Source organism: Rhineura floridana, chromosome 5 (genome assembly GCF_030035675.1).
Source record: "Rhineura floridana isolate rRhiFlo1 chromosome 5, rRhiFlo1.hap2, whole genome shotgun sequence".
NCBI classification, from domain to species: domain Eukaryota; kingdom Metazoa; phylum Chordata; class Lepidosauria; order Squamata; family Rhineuridae; genus Rhineura; species Rhineura floridana.
The window spans coordinates 142059188-142075863 of record NC_084484.1 but is presented as its reverse complement, the minus strand read 5'-3'; positions in this window follow the sequence as shown (position 1 = coordinate 142075863).

The following is a 16676-nucleotide window of genomic DNA, read 5'->3' as shown; positions in this document are numbered from 1 at the left end:
GGTGGGGGAGAAAACCTGGCTCTCTGTGTGTAAAATAGATATTGGAACACATGTCCCTCACCCTCTCAACTCTTTTCCATCCTACTCATAAACCTACCACAGTTTTGGACCTACATCAGGACTGTCAGAACTACATTTCAAAACAAAGGGCTATTGAAGAATGCTAGAGTTTATTTTATGGAGCTGTTGTGGGGCTCTGAAAAAATGGTCTTAATGGAATATCTGTCACCCCTGGAAGCAAGGGTTTTATTTCATTATTATTATTATTATTATTAAGAAGCTTATATAATATTTCACACTATGGGGAAAATGTATGTTTGGGTTTTCATAGATATTGTCTGAAAATGCATTCACATGTGTTTGTGATGAATTTGCCTTCCTGTAACTACTTTTTTAGCACTTGTGAGTACATGTGCAGGCAAGTGATTTTGTGTATGGCAGGCACGTCTGTCAAAACTTCATGTTAATTTAAGGTCCTGGTAGCATTGCAAAAATGACCAGAACAAAATTGGCCTGCTCTGGTGCCTTTTCCAGCAGCTTGATCCATCTGGAAATCAGCATGTAAAGTTTTTCATGGCATGGCAGTAAACATTATCTCCTGCTTCTGTCTGATGATTAACCTGCTGTTAAAGGCACAACTTAAGAGAGCAATGGAAAAGCTGGCAGCCCCTCTGTGCAAGGCAGTGCCTGTAGCAAAGGACTCCTTCACAGCACTGCTAGCCCTGCTCCTATAAAGCTTGCTGGCTCTCTGACAAGATACTGTATGTACTGTGCTTCGTTACCCAATCAGTTCATCTCCATGCTGGAGAAATTGCAGGTGTTGAACTTATGTGTTATGCGCTCTTAACAAGTCAAAAAAAGTCACATGGCCTCCTACTGATCTAGACTGGAGTTTGTCTTACAAAACAACAACAACAATAAATGGTTCCTGTAAGTAGGTACCCCTGTATGTATTCAGGTGGGACAATCCAAACTCTGGCAGAGCAGTGGCGCAACATGATGGAGTGGTGGAGCTACATTCACAGCAGTAACACTGCTTACATACACTGAGACAAAAGGCGAGGGGCAGGCAGTTTGCTATGACAGCCTGGACCTGCCACAGTATTCAGGCCCGGATCAGGCTTGATACCATCCAGGCAGCTAGACAGCCACCTGTCTGGTAATCTTTAACTTGGATTCCTGAATTGAGCAGGAGGTTGGACTCGATGGCCTTATAACCCCTTCCAACTCTACTGTTCTATGATTCTATAAGTAATGGTAGCAGCACTTTTGCCCATCTGCACATTCAGCAGATGGAATGGGGAGCTCTGGGGCAGTAGAATGACACTGTTGTCACACCACAGGCAGAGGGCAACAGAGAGCAGCAGAGAGCGGTGGGGCTGAGCAGAGAGTAGTGATGGGGGGAAATTTTATTTGAGTTTGCACTTCAAGATGGCCCTACCCGATTTGCACTTTTCAAAACTAGACACCAACTGAAACACAGCCATTGTTCAAAATTTGCACTACTCTGAATTTTGCAATGCAGTTCTTCAGCCAAATAATATGTACAAAAATGCACATACTAAGGTTAAGTGTGCATTAAAATGTATATTGGATTGGCTCCACCACTGCGCTCTGCACCATGCAGACCTTACCACCCTCCCCTTCTCCTTCTCAGTTAGTAGCGGTGACCTTCATTGTTGGAAAGTCAGGAAAGCAATCATGGCATCCCACCAGCCTCTACTGGTAAGATACCATCTCCCAGATTCCAGTTGTAATGTGTACTCAGACTCTCATCTATTTTCCACATGGCCTAAAATAAATGAAACTCCTCCCAAATAATATGATACTTGCTCCCTGAAAACTATGGTTTGCAAATAGGAAGCCAGCTTCAAGGACATTTATTTATTTATTGAAAATATTTATTTACTGTCTTTCACCAAAAGACTCCAGGATGGTATACCAAATGTTAACAACTAATTCACATTTGACATATAAACACAATCAACAAATTACGTGCACCAATATTAACCATTCTTCACACTGAATGTTCTCATAACTGTGGTTCACAAACTTTCAAACCTTAGTTTCAAAATAAATTCTGTTCTGAGGCAGCCAGGGTTAGAGTCAGCCACATGTAAAACAAAAACATGGTTAATGCTAACAAGGAAAAGGAGAGAGATTGCATGTCCCTGAGACTTGCCTGGTAATGCTAAGCCAAACCATGGCTAAACTTGGACATGCAAGTGCACTGGTAGCCACAGAGAAAATCATGGTTACTTTGCTCCTCTCCCGGTCCTACTGCCACCATACTATGTAGAACTAAGCCATGATTTGGCTGAGTGTTACATATGAACTGGACCACTGTCTCCTGATTTGCAAACCATAGTTTGCAGGAAGCCATCATCACATCTGCGCTGGACCTAAAAGTTGGTTTTAGCATGGTAGCCCAGGTGGGCCAGCAAATAATTCTCCCTAAGGTTAGCATTTAGCTTGTTTTAAACAATAGGTTTTGCTCAGAGTGGAGGTTGCCGCTCAGAAGGTTGTTGTGAAGGAAATGACAGTTTTAGGTTTGCATAAATGATTCAAGTCCATGGAACTTAGGCAGACAAAGTTTAGCGCAGAACAACAGTACATACTTTTGATTCAGTGCCTAATGAAAGTTTACACAGCTTGTGTAGAGGGACATTATAGAAAATTAAACATCTGTAGTGCCCTCATGCCATCTGCCAATACTTTTCCAAGACTACAGTTTTCTGTTTCCAGGGTGCTTTTTATGCCCATAAAGTTTTTTTGCAAGTTCCTGCAGCACTGAGCAAGTCTATCCATTATAACTCGAGGTGTGTTGGTGGGAGATGCATTCAACTGAATGTTTGGGAAATCTGTTTTTATGATTGTGGGAAGGTTGCCTCAAACCAAAAATAAGTATGTGTACTGTACTTTGAAAAGTGTCTACTTTGGCAGTCTGTGCTTCTGTATCTGCACGTATTTTTGCAGAAACAGTGAATGAGGATGTGTGCTTGAATAGCAGAATGTTATTTCAGCAAAAGGTGTGTTTATTAGATGGCTCAAGTTACACACATAGGGTAAAGACTGGGCATCTCTTGTTACCTGTCTGCAAATGTCACCTTTGCCACTGTCACCCAGTTGAGCTTCTCTGACATTCTAATTGCTGAGGATGGAAGTTCACCTCAGAGTTTGCATGAGAGGAATAACTTTGTTTCTGTCTAAGAAACATAAACCAGAGGTAACCCATCTTTCACCAACCTGTTGCCCTCCAGACATTTTGGACTACAACTCCCATCAACCTCAGCCAGCTTAACATCATAAACAAGTAATTCAGATAGCACAAATGGGCTATTGGAACAAGTGTGCCAGATTTTCTGCAGAAAGGATACATCTGAATCAAATGGAGGGAAAATACAGGCTGGCTTTCTGTTGCCAACAACATAAAGGGGACACTGCAAAAAACTTGCATGCCTAAGTAGCACCTATCCCATAATAAATACCTGTCTGAAAGCAATCCTTCTCATCAAATTAAATTAAACCAACACAAACAGAATTAAACAACTGACATTTCAAAGAGTATTAGATTAAACAAAGAAAGAAATTAAGAGCATCAGCTTTTATACCCATAAACCCAGCAGGTCAAGATTAAATACCATTAGCAGTTTGGGAAAATAAGAGAGTTTTCACCGAGTGCCTAAAAGATGATAAAAAAGACATACCTGGTGGATGTTTCTGGAGAGGGGGTTCTATAATCAGGGAGCCATGACAGAAAGGCTCTCTTCTTGATACCCTACCTAACTTTCAAGGGTGGGATACCTGAAACAAGACCTCAATTGATTATCTTTGTGAATGGGCAGATTTATATAAAGGTAGTCCCTTGGTTTGGCTAGAGACCTCCAACAGGATTTAAGGACAGGAAGGGCTATATTTATTTATTAGATTTATATCCTGCCCTTCCTCCCAGTAGGAGCCCAGGGTGGCTATATGTGACTGGAGAAAAGGATGAAAAACTGAGGGCTGGGAAGTTGAAGTCAGGAGAAGGCAAGGAAGTAGGGGCATGAGGAAAGACTAATTGGAAGGCTCAATGGAAGGAAGCAAAAAAAGGAGCTAAAGAAAAGCATCATGCAACACAGGAAACTGTGCTGTTTTGGAGGGTCAAAGATATTGAGGTGTTCAGGTCTGAATATCATATGAAGACTTGAAATAACCAACCTGTGTTGTCTGTCGAACTTTGACTATTCAGTTCAGTCTCCACATAAGTGTTAGTAGTTTGAAGGATTTCTTTGGAAGGTCATATACAATTCCCTGGCAGGGCTCCTCTCAGAGACCTGCAGCAGGGCTCCTTTTAGTCTGATAAGAGAGAGAGAATGGGCTGTACTTAAGCAGACAGTTAATTTACAGTGCAACACACAGCCTAATCTTTGACTACAGTTCCTGAGTTGGGATTTCAGTAAAGATCTCTAAGCCCATTAATATTTCATCTGACCATAATGGTTAAGATATAAACATGTAGAGGTACATGTGTGAATGACAGTGCACCTATAAAGTGAGTCTATTGTTCCACCTATGAGCACTTTCTTTCCACCCCCCTTTCCTCTTGCCTTTCCCCAGCTTCCACTATTCTTGGAAATAAATGGCTCCATGCAGTGCTACTGGCTGCCTTCCAGAAGCTTATGAGCTCTGGGTCCCTGGCATGAACTGAGACTTTAGATTCATAGGGCACTGAAATCATGGGTATCAGGCTATAAAAACATTTGTGTCTGTAGGAAAGAGGGCTGTAAATTCTTCAGAAGTCCCACCAGGAGTGTTAAAGCTTTCTTTCTTTTCCCAAGGCTCTATGAAAGAGGCTCTGCAATAAATTTGGGAGTTTGCACATGTCAGAAATACCATCAGCAATTGCTTTTCGGCCTAGCAAATGCTAGGAGGCTTAAACTGAGAATTCACAATAAAGTTTTTGAACAGAATTCAATAGCACTGAAAACATACAAACATTGCTTTTATTGACCCTTCACACACACACATCACACACAGAGACTCTTTTAACAAGAAAGTGCCACACAAATATTTTATCTCTCTCATAATTTACAACAGAGAAAAAGAATAACGAAGAGTTGAGCAGAGTAATCCCATGCATGTCTACTCAAAAGCCTCACTGATTTGCTTATTCCCAAACAAATATTATATAATTACAATTGGGTTTCTTGGCTATCCACCTGCAATATGGACACGTAATTGTAGGTCTCATTGTTTGATTGGGCCGTGTTCAATTTGCCTTCCTAGTTTGAAAACCATCTAACTTCCTGCATCATGGCACATTGCTTGTTTTCTCTCCCCATGTTACTTGATACCATTCATGAATGTACTCCTACGTACGTCACTTCTTGGTGCGAGGTGCTAGTAACTTAAGTCACTGTGTGTGAGAGAGAGAGAAAGAAAGAGAACTAGAGGAACGGATGGAAATATTACTACATTTTTAATAACTAGTATCTGAATTCAGACAACAGAAAGTCCCCGTTCGTGCCCTAACTGGACTGTCCTCTCTACTACTGTAGGGCTATCTCCTCCTAATTTTGTTTCGTTGCAAGTGTAAAGCTTAATGTATTGTTAATTACAATTTATTAGCACTGTGAACTGCAATGAGAACTTTGGCCAAAAAGCAGGATATAAATCCACTAACTAAATAAGCAAGCAAAGTTCATATCAACCTCATCTGTGTTTTGTAGTGGCCTGTTACCTACATCTAATGACACATGACACATATGGACATAAATGCATGGTAGTGAATAACAATGGGAAATAAACAGTTCTAGTACATTAAAGATACACACAAATCCACCCTGAGGCCTCTCTACCGATAGATCCAAGGAGTGAATACTGGATATTAAGAAAGTTCCATGAAGGTGGGTCTCTGTCCATGTATTTTTCTCACATGTACATACTAACACCAGATGCCAATGACTTTTGGCCACTGCTGACCTTGGGTTGACTTTGAAACAGTAACACAGATGGGAAAGTGCCAAAAGAAAGTGGCTCTGTAATAACATGATACTAGCTCAAACTCTGAACACTGTGTCTCTGCATTTCTATTTGTTTTCTTACTTGAGAAGCTCAAGGCTTAAAAGCTACCTCTTGAAAGCAATGCATTTCTAATCACATAGAAGTGTCTATGAGCTGAAGAGGCAATAGGCACTTTAATCTTTGCATACCCCTTTCTTTCTTCAAGTATCTCTCCCCCCACCCCCACATACACATATGCACACACAGAGAGAACTTACCTCCCTCCACCTTCTATACTATAGTATAATACAAGAGAGTGGCGGGGGGGGGGGATGAGGAGGACTGCCTACCCGCCCCCATGCTGAGCCAAGTAGACTTTGTGAGAAAGCTCCTCTCCATCTGCAGCCCAACCCAGTGGGAGTCAATTAATTCTGAATAACCTAAACCGACAGAGGTATTTGCATTCACAACCTGACTGATGACCGTATAAAATTGATTTATGAATTGAAGTGCTTCCCCACCCCTTATCCTCAATTCAGGCCATAATTGATTATATGTGCTGCAGCGAAATTAAAGAAAAGAAAAATTAAAAAAGAAAAAGAAAAAAGGGAGGCCCCACAGGCACTGCTGTATTTTCTCAAGGTTTCCTGGGATTAACCATTCTATTCATCACTGATCATTTTTTATTTTTAAAACTTTCTTCCCATCCCCAATATTGCAGGCCATCCTTTGTATTGTTGCTTGCTTCCCACTTTAAGGTGCTGATCAGTATAAAACAGAAAGAAGAACTAAATGACAGATATAACAGAACTATCACAAGATGTGGAGTTTGACTGGTTTAGGGAATAAATTTTATGTCCTTGGAATGGGTCATGGATGTGAATGTATCAGAAAAGATTCTTACTCCTTTTTAAAAGCCCTACAGATCCAGCACAGGGGCTATACAGACATGACACAGTCCTTGCTCAGAGCACTACTTTTTAAATTGCTGCCAAATTAGAGAAGCAGGTCCTGTATTTACACAGTTGCTGAATGCTCCATGTCAAGAGATTGTCTTTATTGGTATAGCTTCCTTGCTCCACCTTATTCAGGAGGGTTTTGCATGACTGTCACTCTCACAATCTTTTTTTTTAAAGGACATACTTTTTTTTAAGCTATTTATTATCTGGGTTCCTGGAGGATTGCACTTTTCTGCCATACTGAAGCAGCAAATCACACAAGCTCATGCTGCCTATCTGCAGCTACATAAAGACCAGGCCCCCAACTACAAACCACAAAAACCAACCACAAAATAAAGATATTATTTATGGACGAAGTTGATGCGGAGGAGTATTCTTAATACCGGCTGCTAGTGTTGATGTTTGGGTGTATTTTAACTTGTTAGTTAGTTTGTTTGTTTGTGCGTGTGAATGAGATTGTGTGGATGTGTTTGTGTGCGTTTATGTGTATTTTATGTGTTGTTGTGTGAATGTGCCTGTTCTGTTTTAGTATTTTTAAATATGTGCCTGGGAGACCATATTTTGCATTTAACGGGGAGGATTTCAGGGGCCCCAATTAGCGTAGTGACGGGTTATGGGAGATATGGCGCTAGGAGGAGAACGTGCCAGGTAAGGGGAACTCGCCCCAGACAAGTTGTGTCTGTGCCTTGTTCCGGTTCTCCTCAAGGCCACAGAACTGCTGGTTGTTCTATCAGCCAGCCCTTAGATCTCCAGGTGCTGCTTTTGAATGCCAGGTCGGTATATAATAAAACCTCCCTTGTCCACGACTTAATTGTGGATGAGAGTGCCGACCTGGCATGTCTAACCGAGACCTGGGTGGGTGAGCAGGGAGGAGTTGCTCTCTCTCAGCTTTGTCCACCTGGGTATACGGTGCAGCACTATGGTAGACCTGAGGGTCGGGGAGGCGGGGTCGCTGTGGTCTATAGGAGTACTTTCTCTCTCACGAGGCATCCTGTCCAGATGGCGACTGGTCTAGAGTGCCTCCACCTTGTGCTGGGTCAAGGAGACAGACTGGGAATCCTGTTGGTGTACCGCCCACCTTGCTGCCCAACAGCTTCCCTAGCTTTCCTAGTCTCGGAGGTATTGCTGAGGTCCCCCAAACTTGTGGTGTTGGGGGACATCAACATTCATGCCGAGACTGTTTTATCTGGGGCGGCTCAGGACTTCATGGCCTCCATGACAACCATGGGGCTGTCTCAATTTGTTACTGGCCCAACGCATGTATCGGGTCACACTCTTGATTTGATCTTCACCACTGGTCATGGAAATGGTGATCTGGAGGTGGGGTGTTTTTCATCTACTCCATTGTCATGGACAGATCACCGCCTGCTGAGTTTTAGACTTACAACAACTCTTTCCCTCTGCAAGGGTGGGGGACCTATTAAGTTGGTCCGCTCTCGGAGGCTTATGGATCCTATTGGTTTTCAGACGGCTCTGGGAGTTTTTCCAGCTGATAGTACTGGCGCTCCTGTCGAGGCCTTGGTCGAACTGTGGAATACGGAGATGGCCCGGGCTATTGACACGATTGCTCCCGCGCGCCCTCTTCGATGCAGAGCTCATACAGCTCCGGGGTATACCCCGGAGCTGAGAGTGATGAAGCAAGAGAGAAGGAGGCTGGAGTGCAGATGGAGACGAACTCCAGACGGATGCAGTTCTGCTTTGGTAAGTGCCTCTACTAAGTCGTATATAAAAGCGGTAAGGGCGGCAAAGAAGTTTCACTTCGCTGCCTCTATCAGGACATCTCTCTGCCGCCCTGCAGAGCTTTTTAGGGTTGTACGAGGACTCTTACATTCTGGTCCTCGAGATACTATTGAAACATCTGAAGCTCGCTGTAACGACATCGCAGGGCACTTCCAAAATAAAATCGCATGCATCCGTAGGGACCTAGACTCCGATGTTATGACAGACGAATCCATTGAAGTGTCCAGAACACGGTCTTGTCTTTCATTATTGGATGAGTTTCAGTTGGTGCAGCTTGAGGAAGTGGACAAGGTACTTGGATTGGTGCGGGCGACCACGTCTGCTCTAGATCCTTGTCCATCTTGGCTAGTGAAGGCTAGCAGGACTACTACCACCGGCTGGGCCAAGGAAGTGATAAATGCCTCCTTGAGTGAGGGAGTAGTCCCTAGTAGCCTCAAGGAGGCAGTAGTAAGACCTCTCTTAAAGAAACCTTCCTTAGACCCAGATGACCTGAACAACTATAGACCGGTGGCGAATGTCCCCTTTTTGGGCAAGGTTCTGGAGCGGGTGGTTGCCGGTCAGCTCCAGGTGCTCTTGGATGAGACCGATTATCTGGATCCGTTTCAATCCGGTTTTAGGCCTGGTTTTGGCACTGAAACAGCCTTGGTCGCCCTGTATGATGACCTTTGTCGGGAGAGGGACAGAGGGAGTGTGACTCTGTTGATTCTCCTTGATCTCTCAGCGGCATTTGATACCATCGACCATGGTATCCTTCTGGGGAGACTCGCGGAGTTGGGAGTTGGAGGCACTGCTTGGCAGTGGTTCCGCTCCTACTTGGCGGATCGTCACCAGAAGGTAGTACTTGGGGAACATTGCTCAACTCCTTGGACTCTCCATTGTGGAGTCCCTCAGGGGTCGGTTTTGTCCCCCATGCTTTTTAACATCTACATGCAGCCTCTGGGTGCCGTCATCAGGAGTTTTGGAGTGCGTTGCCACCAGTACGCTGATGACACGCAGCTCTATTTCTCCTTTTCATCTTCTACAGGTGAGTCTGTGGATGTGCTGAATCACTGCCTGACCGCGATAATGGACTGGATGAGAGCTAATAAACTGAGACTCAATCCAGACAAGACTGAGACACTGTTGGTGAATGCCTTCCCTGCCCAGATGGTGGATGCTTACCCTGTTCTAGATGGGGTTACACTCCCCTTGAAGGAACAGGTTCGTAGTCTTGGGGTTCTTTTCGATCCTTCCTTGTCTCTGGAGGCGCAAGTGGCCACGGTGGCAAGGAATGCATTCTACCACCTTCGGTTGGTAGCCCAGCTACGCCCCTATCTGGACAGGGATGACCTCGCCTCAGTTGTTCATGCTCTGGTAACTTCTAGGTTGGATTACTGTAATGCGCTCTACGTAGGGCTGCCCTTGAAGACAGTTCGGAAGCTTCAGCTAGTGCAAAACGCAGCAGCCAGACTGCTGACGAGGAACAGCCAGTCAGCGCATATAACACCTGTTCTGGCCCGTTTGCACTGGCTACCTATTTGCTTCCGAGTCAGATTCAAGGTGCTGGTTTTGACCTATAAAGCCTTACACGGCATGGGACCGCAGTATCTTGTGGAACGCCTCTCCCGCTATGAACCGACCCGGTCACTTCGCTCAGCGTCTAAGGCCCTCCTCCGGGTACCAACCCATCGGGAAGCCCGGAGGACAGTTACTTGATCTAGGGCCTTTTCTGTAGTGGCCCCCGAATTGTGGAATAGCCTCCCCAAAGAAATACGCCTGGCGCCGACGCTTCTATCTTTTCGGCGCCAGGTTAAGACCTGGCTATGCTCCCAGGCATTTTAAAGCGTTTAATGTTACAATTTTAAATCTCTTTGTTTCAGTTTATTTATTGTGATATTTTGTATTTCTGTACTTTTAATCTTTTGTACACCGCCCAGAGAGCTATTCGCTATGGGCGGTTTAAAAATGAAATTAAATAAATAAATAAATAAATAAACCTGCAAACCAACATCAGAAAAGTATGCATTCACCTTTTTTTCAGAATGAAAGGTAAAAACACAGCACAGGTCTGGTGAAGTATGATGGCACAAGGGAATACAAACCTGATCCACATCCAGTGAGTATGATGGTCAAGCTGAGGCTTAGCTGTAGAGTTCTGTTCCTTCATTTATTCATTGTTACATTTTAGTAAAAGCAGTACAGCTTGAGCTACAGGGTATAGTCATCAGAGGTCTTTGGGGGGGGGAAAGCAGAGTCCCAGCAGGGTCCCTATGTCTCTACTATCCTATGATCCAATCAGCACAAAAGGGGAGTGTTTTAGCCACTGAGAAGAGTCTTCTAACATGCGTCCTTGTCCTTTCCTTCTGACTGGAGCCAATCAGAGTAAAAGGAGGTGAGTCAGCCACTGATAAGGCTCTTCTCAGTAGCTAACACTCCCCTTTCAAGCTCCTTGGCTCCTTGGGATGTCAGTTGTTGTGGGAGAAAGCATTAATAAGCATCTCATTCTCAACCCAGCAACACAAAAAAGAAACAAAAAAAGGATAGGAGGGGGCATGGCTATCATGAAGAAACCTGCACTTCTGAAATTGCCACTATACTACTAGCTTCTCTCTCTCTCTCTCTCTCTCTCTCACACACACACACACACACACACACACACACACACACACACACACCCCACACACACACCCAAGCTCAAGTATTCCTGAGCTGGAATGCCTTACTGATTGCCAGTTGCCATCTCTCTCCCATCGTCCATGACCATTGTTCATGTTGGCTGGGGCTGATGGGAGTTGGAATCCAACAACATCTGGAGGACCACATAGGTTTGCCATCCCTGAAATAAAGTATGTAATTTGCTGCTTAAATTGCAATATTTGCAAATGAAAATATGGTGGTTGCTTGTTACTTCAGTGTTAAATTCTGTGATTTTTACTTTTAATAATAATACAAATGCCAGCTTTTGGACATTAGAGATGCCCCCCTGCCCCTAGTTATTGGAGGAACAAATAGGAAATTATATGGCTTCAGCAGATGGTATATGGTACAGTAAACCACCCTGGGCTCCTATTGGGAGAAAGGGTGGGATATAAATCTAATAAATAAATAAATAAAAACAGGAACAAGCCAGAGTAGATAAGAATGAAATCAGAAACACAAGTATTAAATTCTGGGGAAAATATAGACAAGCATTGACCCTGGCATCTCCCTGTTGGCACCAGTGGCATAACCATTTGATAAGGTTTTTGGTGAAGCAAGAGCCATGTTTTATTATTCTAACTGGAGACAATGATTTATGACTCATGGAATCAAAATGTCTTAAAACCATATAGTGCAAAAACATCCTGAAGTCAATCTTCCATTTTATCAATGACCATGTCCACGCTATACATTTAAGGGAATAGAGATCTACTAAGAACACTCAGCACCCTTAACAAACTATGGTTCCCAGAATTCTTTGGGGGAAGCTATGACTGTTAAAGTAGTATCATTGTGCTTTAAATATATGGTGTGGATGTGGGCAGTATCTGCAAATCAGAAATTATATTCTGGTTTTATACTGCAAATCAGAAATTATAGTAAGAGAAATAGATATGGGAAGGAATCTCACAGACTTTGAGAAGAGCAAAAGAGTGAGCTCTAAAATATATAAAATTCTATCAGAATTAAATAAAACCAGCACAAGTTCAATAAAATTGAAATTGTAAACTTACTGTACTGGAGATAAAATGGAACTGAGTAAATATGGGATAAAAACCAGATAAGTATACTATTGAAAGAAAACGTCTGTAAAATACTTCATTGATGAATGGTATTATACTGCAAATAGATTATCACAAACGTTTTCATCAGTGTCTATCTTATAATGGAGGTGGAAGAAAATATAAGGTACTCATGGCCATATATCGTGGGAATATGGTGTTATTAAGAAATATTGGAAACAAAATAATGAAATCATTAGAGAGATAACGGTATGTAATTTTCAAATGGACCCAATTCCAGTGCTTTTAGGAGATATGGAATATTAAATTAGGAGAGATAGGATTGTTTTATTTATTTATATACCATCCTTTCTCCCAGTAGGAGCCCAGGGCAGCAAACAAAAGCACTAAAAACACTTTAAAACATTATAAAAACAGACATTAAATATATTTTAGTATCACATATGTTACTAGCTGCTTGGATTGTGATTGCAAAAATTTGGAGAAGACTCTGATAACTGACTTGAGAAAGATCTGGGACATTATGGTACTGAACAACATCACCGGAGGGAAGGACTCAAGACAATGGAGATACTTTAAAAGAAAGCGACACCATTTATTTTATACTGGAATCAATATTGATGAAATGGTTACTATGTATATAGTAAGCATGAAATTATTACCTTTGATACTGTAAACAGAATTAAGTAATCAATTAAAAATGGGGAAAAGATACTTCTGAGTTTATTTTGCACAAGATGTATTGCCTTACAGTGAGTTATAACTTCTGTTAAGTATTTGTACACTTAAGCTGCCCTTGGGTTATGATAAAAGGGCCACTTTGCTGTGTAAATGTCCCAAGGGCTATTCTGTGGCAGTTTTGGCATTTGGAGATTACCCTTGTAGTTCATGTGAACTAGCTGTCCCCCAGGTACTATTTAAACAGGAGATGAATAGATAAAGAATTATCTGCGCATGTATATTATATTATAGCCATTTTTTCTATTTTAACAACAGCAGGGTTTAAAGACATTTCTGAGTTAATTATCTAAAAAATGTAGGCCAAAACAATAAATTAGAATAAAAATATTTGCATTGCTAGAGCAATCCACCTTACCATAACAGCAAGGGAAACCTGCTAGCTCCTTCTGTCACACCTCACTACAGCAGCTCTCACCAACCAAAATCTGAAGTTTTTTTAAAAATATATTTGAATAAAAACATTCATCTGGAGGGGATTTTCAGCCAGTGAGGTCTGTTGGAAAAAGAGACTCAGCAAAAGAGTCAGTAGAATCTCCTGTATTATGTACTATTCTGAACAGGAGGGGAGGGGAGTCAGGGATATAAACTTGAGATGCTTTTTTCAGATTTCTTCAGATTTCACTAACTTTAAATGGAAATTCCATCTGTTTCTACCTTGGGGTGCTGGGGTCCCACACTGAGATACTATGGATGACAGGCAAGAAGTGTGTGTCATGTATTGTTTCTTAATTTTAGAGAAATAAAGTTTCCCAGAAGTCATTTTGCCTCTTAGTCCTCTCACTCCCTATCTCTGTAACAAAATGGGGGGGGGAGTTTAAAAGACATTCTTTATTTCCCCCACAGCTGCCCTCTGAGCTTCCCTCCCTCCTCCTTGCTCCAGTGCATGCTGGGTAATGCCATGTATTCTTAGACTCCCAATGGCCCCCATTACTGTCAATTAGTTACGGAATGCTACTGGGATTCATGCCTGACAGCTCCGGCAAAGCAGGAGAAATGGTCTCAGTAGGGAACAAGGGGCCTACTTTTTTTCTTCCACAAGAAATACCTTTCTCAGCAAGGCTTTTAACGGCCACCCCTGCCCCCATCTACACACTTCCATACACATGTATGTATGCATATTGTGTTCAGTGGTGAGAATTCTTGGTACAGGAGACTCCAAGAAAGTACTGAAAGTACTACTGAAATAAAAGTATTTAAAACCTCACATTTTTCTTCTCTGTGGCTAACCTTGTAAGGAGTTCTTGTTACAAATACCTCATCTCAAGCTACCTAGATAATATATCACATTTCTCTCCTTCAGTTTCCATGCTTCCTTTCCCCTAAAAGGCAAGGGAATACAAAATTTTCTATGTTAAGTTTCAAGGGAGAGGGAGACAGATTTCTTGCAGCTCTGCATACTCTTTAGTAACAGGGCCTTTCTTAACAGATCCAAGTTAAAAACTCCACTGAAGGACTGGTGATGTTCCAGTAATTCAACAGGGAACAGTGGCAACAGTCTTATAGTTTATTTGGCATAGGATCAGTTTTCCTCATGTCATTCTGTTATTTAATTTTTAAGTGTAAAAACCCTTTTATATTGCATGCCATTTTATTTCATTTGGATTTTTGGAAGAATTTTGCAGACACAGGCCCCAAGTCCTCTGTTGGTAAGAATTCAGAGCCTACGTAGCTACAGAACAACCCCCCTTAAGTGTCCTGGAAAAACCCAGGTGCCATAGGAGGCCTTTATCCTTTTCCCCACCCTATGTCACCTTCAGTATTAACTTCTTTCCACAGAAGCTGCTATTTGCCCTGCAAAGAAAAAATCATAGGTACCATAAGGGTGCCCATAAACATTTGCCTGTAAGACAAATACCGATTGGGGGAGGGGGAATTAATCGGGAAAATATATGAGGAGAAGAGTTAAACTCACCCTCTACAGTGCCTCATTCTGATCCAATTTAGGGCTGCGTTGCTGATATTAACGTAAAACAACACAGGAAACCCTGGCCCTAGGTGTCTAATTGTGTCGTGCCTAATTGTGCCTTGATCATGCCTCTTGAGTGGAAGGAGTCATACCCAGAATAATGACTCAGGCAGAGGCACTAAAGTCTCCTCTAATAGAACATTTGTATTATACAATATGTATTGTGTGTGTATACATGTTTATATATAGAGAGAGAGCCTCCTCTTTACTGTATTGGAAATCATGAGGTGGTGGAGAAATTTGATTCAGCTTGCATTTAAAGGCAAACCCAACTAATTTTCACTTTGCAAAACAATATGTGAACTGAAACACATCCATCCCTTGAAATTTGCGCTTCTCTGAATTTTGCAGTGAAGTTTTCCAGCCAAGTAATGTATATTAAAATGTATATACTAGGATAAAGTGTCCATAAAAATGCTTAAATGAGTGAAAACAACACACAAAAATGCCTTATATGAGGGGAAATTGGTTTGCAAATATGTGTATATCAGGCAAAACTGCATCCAAAAATGTGTATATGAAGAAAAATGCACACTAAAATGCTGATGAATTTTCATGAGGAATTTTTAAAATAAATAGTCTACTGCTATGGAAATGTGGATAATTGAATTTAAGATTGAAAAAATGAGAAAAACAGATTTGCTCATCCCTAGAGTGTCATCTAATTCATTTGTTTTCAATCTTGGGTCCCAGATGTTGTTGGACTACAGCTTCCATCTTCCCCAGACAGCATGGCCAATGGTCAGGGATGGTGGGAGTTGTAATCCTTCAACATCTGAGGACCCAAGGTTAAAGACCAGTGATATAATCCAAGCCCCTGCTCAAAGCTGGTTCTAGAGTGCTGATGCAACTGCGCTAGTATCCATGACAGATGGCCTCCCACTCTCTCCTTGAATGTCTCCAATGAAGAGCCCATCAGTTCCCAAGGCAGTTTGCTTCACTGTTGAACAGCTCTTGCAATCACTTAGACAAATTTAGTCCCATTAATTTAAATGGGACTAAAGTAGGGGTAGGGAACCTGAGGCATGATGGCTGAATGCAGCCCTCCTGACCTCTCTATTTGGCCCTTGAGACTCTCTCCAGGCTACGCCCCTCTCCCCAAGCTATACCCCTCACCAGTCCTATTCCTCATCCTCCTCAAGTGCTTTTGTCTGTCTGGAATGTGTCCTTGAACTGTCATAATGCTTCTTGCTTGTGGGATGAAGGATAGAAGTGTGTGTGTGTAGAAACCTCTAAGTTTTGCCTGGCTAGAATGTCGTTGACTATACAATGGCAAGAGTATAGGGCCCCTAGAAGATTTTTCATAAGAGAATGCGGCCCTTGGTCTGAGAAAGATTGCCCACCCCAGGACTAAAGCATGACTAATGTAGTCTGGCTTTCACCTTGTTTTTTTGTTTAAAAAAAAATAAGAGCAGGCAAGGTGTTCCCCCCTTCTTTGTGACTGCTGTGCATGAGGAGAGAAGATTTTGATCTTTTCCTCCCCCACCACAGTCCTGACAAAAATTACTCTCCTGCTGCTATTAGAAGAAAGGCTTCCATTGGCACCAAGAAAGGGGCAATTTCTCTGAGACTGCAGTGGGTGAG